At 42.2% G+C, this 10586-nt stretch overlaps 1 protein-coding gene across 2 annotated transcripts in view; it reads left to right on the top strand.

The window, feature by feature from the left end:
- Positions 1-10395: 10395 nt before the first annotated feature.
- nek11 (NIMA-related kinase 11) overlaps positions 10396-10586 on the top strand; it is a 48603-nt gene continuing 48412 nt past the window's right edge. For both annotated transcript variants that reach the window (XM_041942818.1, XM_041942817.1), the window contains exon 1: positions 10396-10447. The gene's annotated coding sequence lies outside the window, so the exon portion shown is untranslated. The remainder of the gene's footprint in view (positions 10448-10586) is intronic.

Here is a 10586-nt window from a genome sequence, read left to right as displayed (position 1 = left end):
CTTTGGTGGCATTTGGAGTCGTTTTGAAGAAATTAGCCCCAGAGGAGCGGCGCGTATATTCGTATAATGCGAGTACTCGGGGCATCCATGCGCAGCCTCTATATAACGCATAATCTGCGGAAACTCGTTCATATTCCAATATTTTGTTCTGATATGCTGGTGCTATTCCCCTCTGAGCCGGCGGTCGGCTAGTTTAGCTGTAGTTTGGCACAGCTGTGGTTCGTTATTGCGTATTCGTAGCCGACCGCCGCAGAGTCAGCCGTGTTGTGGCTGGCTGCTCACAGCGCCCGGCGTTCGGTAATGACATCATCCACGTCAGAGGTAGTTGCCTAGAGACGCCGGATGTTGATAACATGCCACCACGGGCTCAGAGGGGAATAGCACCAGCATATCAGAACTAAATATTGGAATATGAACGAGTTTCTGCAGATTATGCGTTATATAGAGGCTGCGCATGGATGCCCCGAGTACTCGCATTATACGGATATACGCGCCGCTCCTCTGGGGCTAATTTCTTCAAAACGACTCCAAATGCCACCAAAGTTGTCTGGGTGAGTAAATGGGTGTATTTAATGCTAGAAATATGGTCCAGGTTGTAAAAAACGAGTTATCCTTTAATGGAAACCAGAAACCAGTCACAACACGTCAGCCACAGTCCTCCGACGGTTAAAGCACAAGACGCTGTCTGAACGCTGTCTGCTCGACTTACTCTCACTATTTTTCTGACTTTGATCACTAACCTGCGCTTTCATTTAGCGATTGTTAACCCTTTATTGATCTGTGCGCACAGATTTCCACGTCATATGGCCCCCAGCTCGCTAGTTTTCTGACCAATCAGAGTGCCGTTCAACAGAAGTCTTCTCGGCAGCGCGCCGACAGCCGTTTGTCCTTCAGTCCTACAAACATCTCTGATGGATGAACGTTCAGTCGAAGCTAAGTGGTCATGTTTAACCTCCACAGACTGAGAGAGGACACGTGAACCACGTGGAGTCAGAAAGTGACGCCATGTTAGTGACGCCTCCTCTGACCCGGGCCTGGTTTTCCTCCCAAATGTTTCGTGCTTTGATACCAAAAACAACTTTTTTGATCTGTTTCTTTAAGGAAAAGTTTAATATTTTCTAAACACAAGCTGGTTTTCCAGGAAGTGTTAGCCTTGTTAGCCCGCTGCCTCGTTTAAACGACCCATGCTAACTTAGCGATGTGTGTGTGTGTGAATTAAAGGTGTTACCATTATGCTGCAACAGAAGCTAACTTGTTCTCACTCGTTTTTGAAGTGTCATTAACCGACGCTCGTCATTTTCACCTGTCATTATCGAAGTCAACACACCTTCGTGTTTGGCGGTTAACTGACGCTGACGGAGGTCTGAATGGTTCCTGCCTCTCGAGAATGTTTGTAGAATTAAAAATCATATCCGCTGTTGAACGTTGGTGCCGGAGGACAGATCAGTGGGAAACATTCTGCCGTCTCGATGACGTGAAGGTGAGCTCTGCTGTCAGTCACGGACGTTAATCCTCAGATTACTGCCTTACTGCTGATCAGATGCCAAAAATCTAATGTGATGCTTCAGATTTTGCACTGAACGTGTCCGTACGTTTCCTCTGAAGCAGCTCTGAGTACAGAACGACGGACTTATTTCTAATGTGATTAAAATCTAATGTTTCACTTGACAATGACCATGTGGGGGTTTAGGTTTACTGGACAAATTCTAACTACAGATTACTATTTACAGATTATTGTCTTTCCTCTGGTGCGCTCGAAGCCCGGCACACCGTGTGACCGCAGCAGTCTGACGGGTTCGCTGCAGCTCGCACTGTGACATCAGAAATCAAGAGATGCCTAAAATCTAAAAGATGCTCTTCAAAATTGTGCAGCTGGTTTGTTTGAACATAACCGAACCTGAAACTACGTTGTAGAAACGTTGTTTTTCGTTCACAGTCCCTCTGCTGCCCCACTTTAGTGGCAATCTAAATCCAAGTTATTGTGAGGCAGCAGAACCTTTCACAAGTTTCACAAGTGTTGGATCCAAAATGCTTGTTTGGTAGCATGATTGTCCGTTTGGTAAAGCTAGCTAGCTGCCCGAATTCCACCTTAACAAAGACAAAAAACAAAAAAACAGTCTAGATTTTTTAGAAAGCAGCAAGCCATCAGTAGATCAGATCAATAGATCAGATCAACAGAGCATCGAGAACCTCATTGATCCCGAGCTCCTCACGGATCCTGAGGACCTCACGGATCCCAAGCACCTCACGGATCCCAAGCTCCTCATTGATCCTGAGGACCTCACGGATCCTGAGCTCCTCACGGATCCCGAGCTCCTCACGGATCCCGAGGACCTCACGGATCCTGAGCTCCTCACGGATCCCGAGCTCCTCACTGATCCTGAGCTCCTCACAGATCCCGAGCTCCTCACTGATCCTGAGCTCCTCACGGATCCTGAGGACCTCACGGATCCCAAGCACCTCACGGATCCCAAGCTCCTCATTGATCCCGAGGACCTCTCGGATCCCGAGCTCCTCACGGATCCCGAGGACCTCACGGATCCCGAGCTCCTCACGGATCCCCGAGCTCCTCACACACGAGACCTTCCAGTTAAGTCGTGAACTTCTGAAGCTCTGATTGGGCTCTGAGGGCCGGTGGACGGGTCTCACAGTGTGATCCAGAAGCAGCGTTTTTCACTGTGTTCCTCACGATCGTCAGCTGCCCGATGGTGCGGCGTCACACTGTGTGTCGGGTCTTCGGTGTCGTGTTTTCTACAAAGTGAAACTTCGCTGCATTTCACTTTCAGATGTTTCTGTGATTGTACAGGATGCTCACATGCTGTGTATTTACTGCTTCACTGGACTGTACTTTATTTTGCTCTGGACCAGTTTGACTTGTGAAAGCTTGTAGATGCACTGATAAAACTTCTTAATTGCTGATACCAGTCAAATGATCCAATCTGGTGTAAATGAATGTCAGGACCTGAAGCAGTTCTTCAGTAACACTTGACAAAATAATTGAAATCTCTGAGATTTCAGTGTGCTTTGATTTTCTATTTCTATTGTTGAACTTTTGATATTCCGAGTTTTTCCATCAGTATTTGCCCGCTCTGAAGTTTGGTATCGAATCTGGATATTTTTTATTGGTGCATCCTTTATTTTGACCCTGAAGCTGCCTGGAGGTCTTGTGTGGAACCAGAATGAATCTGTCCGTCAGTTTGGCCCTTTTGAGGAGATTTCAGCCCTCTGAGCTGTAACTCTTAACATGACATTACTACACTTTTCTCCTTCTAAAAAAGATTTGTACCACACGGACTTCGATCGAGGATCCATTCTGGCTCCCGGCCAGACGAAACCAGACTGTTTACATTTTTTATTTCTGCATGCGTGTATTTTCTGCTGCTTAATGACGCTTTTCTCACTGGTGCAAAGTGACCTGATGTACGGCTGTTTTTCCACTGGGACATGCTGTTTGCTGGGAAATGTTCTGGTGGCTCTTAAGTGCTGATCCTGGACCATAGAAGCTGGGAAATTATTGTTTGGTGAAGAAAGTCGGAAATACAAACTCATCGATTGGGAGACAATGTTCAGACTTTTTAGATATTCAAAGATCAGACGGGTGTAAACTTTACACTGTAAAGTGACAAGAAGGTGAAAGCAGCAGTGCCGAACGTGCTGCTTTACAGTCAGCTGACATCATTTTTAACAACGAACAACCTTAAAAGTTGCACCGAAGATTGTGACGCTCCCAGCAAATGATCACTTACTTCCCCGCGAGCTTGTGTTTCCAACGTTTCCAGAACGAGTTTTACAATCCTCTTGACTGACTTTGTCCATTCATGGTTCTGGATCAGCGCTAGTGGCTAACAAGCTAAAACATGAAGAAACACCAGTATCATCTGGAAAACAGGATGAGCCCAGTGAACTCAGACACACAGATGTTGAATTTTTTTCTCCAAAGTGCCTTATGTTCTGTTGTTGAGTAGCTCGGCCCATTAACCTGCTGTCTGCAGACTCGTTAACCTGCTGTCTGCAGACTCGTTAACCTGCTGTCTGCAGACTCGTTAATCTGCTGTCTGCAGACTCGTTAGCCTGCTGTCTGCAGGCTCATAACCTGCTGTCTGCAGACTCGTTAACCTGCTGTCTGCAGACTCGTTAACCTGCTGTCTGCAGACTCGTTAGCCTGCTGTCTGCAGGCTCATAACCTGCTGTCTGCAGACTTGTTAACCTGCTGTCTGCAGACTCATCAACCTGCTGTCTGCAGACTCGTTAACCTGCTGTCTGCAGACTCATTAACCTGCTGCCTGCAGGCTAATGGGCCGCCTTGGTTTCAGTGGGGGGAGAAACTGAAGAAGATGGAACCACAGTCAGAATGGCGAGATATTTGTGGTGGTGGGGCGGAGAAATGAAGTGATTTTATTTTGTTTTAGAAGAGAAGATGTCCACAGTATTACAGGCCACATCACAAAGAGCTCACGAGTTGTGTTGTTTTCTACATTTTTAAAAAAGTGTGTTTAAACTGCAAGTTGTGATTTGCTGCATGTTGTTAATTAAAGTCTCATTGCACCATTTCTGTCTCATGCTAATTTAACACAAGATGTTATTCACAAAACTGAAACGTGACACAAATTAAATACACAAATTAAAAAAAACACTGGCTGCCTAAAAAACGTTTTCGTTTCATTCCATCACAGACCTGAAGTTTAAACATCTGTAGAATCACAAAGTACAGAAATACAAATATTATCTGTCTCTGTATTATAGATATTATATCATCTCTGCTCTTGCTGCTTCTTGCTTATTCACTCTTGTTGAAAACGAAAAGTTAGATAGAAGTTACTCTTCACAGCTATAGAACAGCCACATACGTGTTTTCATTCACAACCCAAAGTCTGCTCTGTTGGATTTAGTGCAGAAGTAAATAAAACAGAAAATAAGTGTACAGTAAAGAAAAGTCAGTCGCTCTGTCGTGGGTTTAGTTTTCCATCTCATGTTATTCGTTCTCTCTGTAAAAGACTGCGGCGTGTGTTTTTGAACCCTCACAGCGCCTGAACAGGCAAAGCTTTGGGCTGTGCTCGACACAGATGATCCCTCACTGAGGTTAAACGTGGGAAGTCCTTCAGGGCTCGGCTGAAATAGGCTGATTGGATGGAAAGGGATGGGGGCTGCTGATTGGTAGAGTGTTCCAAATACTTCCTGAGCTCTCGCCTGTTAAGTCTCCAATTGTTGACTGCCACTGTAGTAAAGGAATAAGAGAGTTTGGAGACCTTTGACCTATGTTTCCTTGCTTTTTATCTTATTATTATTATTATTAGTGGGTTTTATTCTCCATCTTATTTTATATTAATTTTCTATCTCTTTTTTATGTTCGTTCTGTCTTTTTTATGTCAAGCACTTACTGCATGTGATTTCTTTGTTGTAAATCACTTTGAGCTGCAATTCTTGTATGAAAGGTGCTGTACAAATAAAGTTGTTTATTATTATTATTACATACATTTCCTGGACTGTCCATTCAGACTCTTCATTATGCCATTTCCTGGTTGTGCTTTTTACTTTCCGCTGACCACATGCATTTTGATCGACTCCCCTGAATTAGGTGATTAGGTGGTGTGTTCGTTCACTTTTTACAAAATGTGCCAGTTTTTTAATATCAGACACATTTTGAATTAGCACTGTAATTCACTTACTTGCAATATAGCTTCTGTTGCTAATCTTATATCATTATTCCTTATTTTAACTAGCCATGCTAGCGGTTTATCATTCTACCAGTTTGGTCCAGCCTCAGCTGTGCTTTATGTTTGTGCTAATTACAAAATATTAGCACGCTAAAATGTCAAACTGATAAGATGAACGATGTGCCTGCTTAGCATTATCATTGTTAGCATGTTTGGTTTATGACCAAATATCTGCAGAACTAAGGCCTATCGCATCAGCTCTTTGTTCATTGTTAGCTAGCAAACATTAGCATGCTAACATGCTAAACTAAGAAGAACATGGTAAATATTATACAGTGGTGGTACTCTGATCTTTTACTCAAGTAAAAGTAGTAACACAGCATTTCTCTTATTACAAGCAGAAGTCCTGCATTCATAATTTTACCTAAATAAAAGTATGAAGGTATTAGCATAAAAATACTTAAAGCGCTAGTGCCATTTGATGCTAAAATGCTTTTTTATTTCTTTTTTTTGCAATAGCCCATTTAAATATAATGTATATTATATTGAATTTATTGGATTAGAATTGTTGATGCATGACAATTTTAATTCATATTTTATATTATGAATTTATATACTGCTTTGCTGCTTGTGAAACCCCCCCCCCCGAATCTGCAAAGTAACTAAAATATCAAATAAATTTAATGGACTAGAAGGATAAAGTAGCCAAAAATGGAAATATTCAAGTACAAGTACTTCAAATGTACTTAAGATCAGTACATCAGTACTGTTAATTGGTGGCAGTTTAAAATAATGAATTCCGTTTTTTTTTCAGGTTGAAGCTAAAATATGAATGAATGAATATTTTCTGGTTCCAGCTTGTCCACAGTGACGAGTTCCTGCTTCAGATTTCTGTGAACCGAACAGAACTGACGGAGTAATTAAACCGTTTGGGGGACGGCAGGACAGATGGCATGATGGGAAGTATGAGTCAGGACCGCTTCTCGCCCCCCTTGAGGCCGCTTCATTTCCTGAACTCAGCAGCAGCTGCTGATGGTCTCCTGCTCCACATCCGCAAGCATCAACAGCAGCTTTTATTCTAATGTCTGATGTGAAGGTGTCAGCAGGGGCGGAGCAGCGGAGTTTAATGTGGGGGGGGGGGGTTGAGGGACGGGACGGAGCACCACACCCGCCTGCCTTTGGCCCTGATCCAGCCTCAACAACGTGCCAAAGGAATGAATGTCGTGCTTTTCCTCATGGTCTTCACCAAATAATCCAGATTTACAGTGTAGCACCACAACGATAAGATTCGATATTCACCTGCATCCGACAGACCATAATAATCAGCTGTCAGTCAAACCTTTTCAGTGCTCAAAAACACGATTTCACAAAATATCTTTTTCTTCTTCTTTGACTCAAAGATGAGAAATAAAGACAGTTTTTAACAATAAGTCAGAACATATTACTTATAAGACAAAGCTCTTATAGACTCTACAGCAGTGATCATCAACTGGTGGCCCGCGGGCCGAATCCGGCCCGCAGAACCGTCCTCTCCGGCCCGCGACTGGATGCCAAAATTGTGAGGATCAAAGAGAAAATATGGTGTGGTCTCCACTATTAAAGCAACTGAACTATCAGTAATCCCAACATTTATGACTCGATTTATGTTCTGAAATGTTTAACATTTATTGTTTCACATTTATTTTTTTAAACAACTTTCCTCGAGTCTTTGCTTAACATTTGGTTCTTATTTGAAAGTCTCAACAACAAGCTTCAAACTGGTAGAAAAAAAACAACTGGCATGACTTAAAATCGCAGGTAAACACTGACGTGGTCGTGGTTTCAGGTCACAAAGCTGAAACAGGCTGCTCACACTGCTGAACGGCTGAAATCACGTTTCCCCTCCGACAGCAGCTTCTTCACAGCAGGCTGGCAGCTGTCAGACTGCTCTGACAGTCGCTTCCTCTCGTGGGTTTTTATCATTAAAGAGTCATGCTAATAATGTTTGGCCAGAATGTGATTTTTATTTCATTTTCTCTGAGCGTCCGGCCCCCAGGGTGTCTGTCCCGAAACATTCCGGCCCTCCGACAGATATAGTTGGTGACCCCTGGTCCTCAGTATCTGAGACCACAGTTCACATTAAAACAACACACATCCTCACTCTTTTATCCAAGTTTAGAAGTTTGTATAGAAAATGTTAATGAGCCTCATTGTCTGCTTTGGGCTAAAGCTAAATGCTATTAACTACCATTAGCTTGCATTAAGTTTGTAGCCAGCCGGCTTGTGTTTGGGATGGTTGAGGTGGCGAGCTAGCTATCTAGCAGATTGATCGCAGATATATACAGTCAATGCTACATTCAGGCTTGTGAGGTGGTCTCTGGTGCCTCGGTCTCACCGAGGTCCCACATGTGGGATCAGCTAGCATCAAGCTACTAAAACAAACGTGAATCGTTCTTTGTGTGCACTGCTGAAAGCTTTGTGCTTGAGGAAATGTCAGATTACAGATACAAACCAGCTAGAACATGTGCATCAGTGAGCTTTAGAGGTGCCGGTTGGCTAGCCAGGCTAGTTCCCCTGTGTTTCCCGTCCTTATGCTAAGCTATGCTAACAGCTGCTGGCAACAGCTTTATATTTACAGACATGAGAGTGTTATCAGTGTGAAGACTGAACAGAATAAATGTTGAACTACTCCTTTAATAAAAGCGTTGATGGTGAAGCTCCAGTGAGAGAAACAAGACACTTTTTAGACACTTTCTTATCAAAGTCCGTTTCTGCCAGTCAGAGTGTAATAAGCCTTTTCAGTATTCATGTCATGGCCTGGGGGTTTGCTTCCTGTTTCCTGTTTTATTTTGAAATTTCACTCATGTTTTGTTTCACTTCCTGCCTGTTTTTTGTGCCAGCTGTGTTTCATTAGCTCCTTGTGGATTTAGTCAGTGTGTTTTAGCTTGTTAGCGTTAGCGTTCCTGTGGCTCTTGTCAAACTTCCTGTTTGTCTTCCTGGTGTCACATCAGTTTGTTTTGTTCCTCTTTGGTCTTTGGATTTGCTTCAGTCGGCTCCCTCAGTTTTTCCTGCTTCCTGTTTCGTCTGGTGGAACCAGTTTCACTTTATTAAAACTGCTTTTTGTTTCCTCGACCTACATTTTCAGTCCAACCCCTCATTTCCATTCATACACAAAATATTCACTTCTTAAATCAGAATTATGACTTTTAATAGTCCGAATTCTGAATCCCAAAATAATAAGTTTAAAAATATAATCACAAAGAGTCAGAGCTATGTGATACGAGTCAATTTGAACATGGATATAAAGTCATGATGAAGATATAAATCAATCTGAACGATGGTACACATGAAGCATTTGACTGAATATGTTTTATCTCATATATCTTTTATATCTTTCTTTTTCTAAACCTTTGGTCAGTTTTTCGGGGCAGCATTGGGCTTCCATACATTCACAGCACAAAGTGTTTGTGTGTCTAAATTCAACAATTCATCACATTTTATGAGCTCGCTGTATGTTTGTTTTTATTGTCAGATATTAATGAAGTCAGTAATAAAAAACTGCAGCAGTTTTCATGTGGAACCCTGACGTTTCTAAACTGTGTGAACATGTCTGATGTATCAGGAGTTATGAGGTTTTATCACTGCAGTGACAGCTGGGATCAATCTGAGTCCTTCATCAAATCTGGCAGAAAGCTTCTGAAGTCACTGTCACTGGTTGAACTGGTGTTACTGGTGTTACTGGTGTTAGTCTCTGCAGGATTTCAGGCAGCTCAGAAGAACGTAAAGTGAGGAAACATCGCCCCCTGCTGGAAGAAACCGCACGCACAAAATAACAGCAACACATTGATTTTAAACCAGAATAAAAGAAAACAAATGAAAAAACAAAAGATAAATAATAAAAATATATATTAAAAAATCAAGAAGGTAAATAAAGTTTATGTGGAATATTAATGGTCTGAGCAGCTTTTACTGACGGAGGTTGAGAGACCAATAAAACCCAAACTTCTTAAAAATTGGACATTTTGTTGTAATCTGTGGGGGGGGGTTTACATGAAACATTCAACAAAACAAATGTGTTAAATGATGAGTTATTATTATTTCTTAATGCAGAGCTCAAAGAAACTGAAGTCAAAAGGAGTTTTAAACATCACCTTCATCGCTTCAGCTGTACTCGGATAAACTGATTTATGACAAAACATCAGGTTTCATAAACTCGTCATTTATTTCTGAGTAAAAATCTTAAAGTAACTAAACTGCACATAAATGTAGTGGAGTAAAAAGTACAGTATTTCCCTCTGTGATGTGGAGGAGGAGAAAATACTTCAAGTACAAGTACCTCAGATTTGTTCTCATGTAGGGCGGACAGTACTTGAGTAAATGTATTTAGTTACTTTTCACTGCTGTGTGCATTAGATGTGTAAAAACTTCACAGAACATCCGGTCTGATGTTTCCTGTTATTAAAACTCTAATTTGTTATTTTTACAGTGAAGTCAGTGTGTGTGTGTGTGTGTGTGTGTGTGTGTGAGTAGAGGGGTGGGTCCTTATCAGTCTCTATGGAAACGGGATCAAACACGGAAGTTGTCCATCCAGTCTGCTGCAGGTAAACACCACACCAACCTCTGATCTCACCTGTGTTGTACTTCTTCTTCTACTTCTTCTTCTTCTACTTCTTCTTCTACTTCTTCTTCTTCTTCTTCTTCTTCTTCCTCCGTTAACGGCCACCTCTCATCGCGTTTTTGGTCGCTTTCATCATTCAAACAGCGAACACCGAGCTGATCCGCGGACAGAGACCGTTCAGAAAACCCGGTTAACGGTTTGTTTCTCGGACTTTCCTCCACTTTCAGTTTAATGAACAACTGAACTGACAGAAATTATTCAGAGTTTCAGAATTTAATAATAATTATTCAAAGTTCCATTATCGGACAAACCAGCGTCAAGCTTTTGGAAAAGGA

The sequence above is a fragment of the Chelmon rostratus genome, chromosome 8 (assembly GCF_017976325.1).
Source record: "Chelmon rostratus isolate fCheRos1 chromosome 8, fCheRos1.pri, whole genome shotgun sequence".
In the NCBI taxonomy this organism is placed as follows: domain Eukaryota; kingdom Metazoa; phylum Chordata; class Actinopteri; order Chaetodontiformes; family Chaetodontidae; genus Chelmon; species Chelmon rostratus.
Note: the sequence above shows the minus strand (reverse complement) of the source record. Positions and strands in the feature narration are given on the sequence as shown.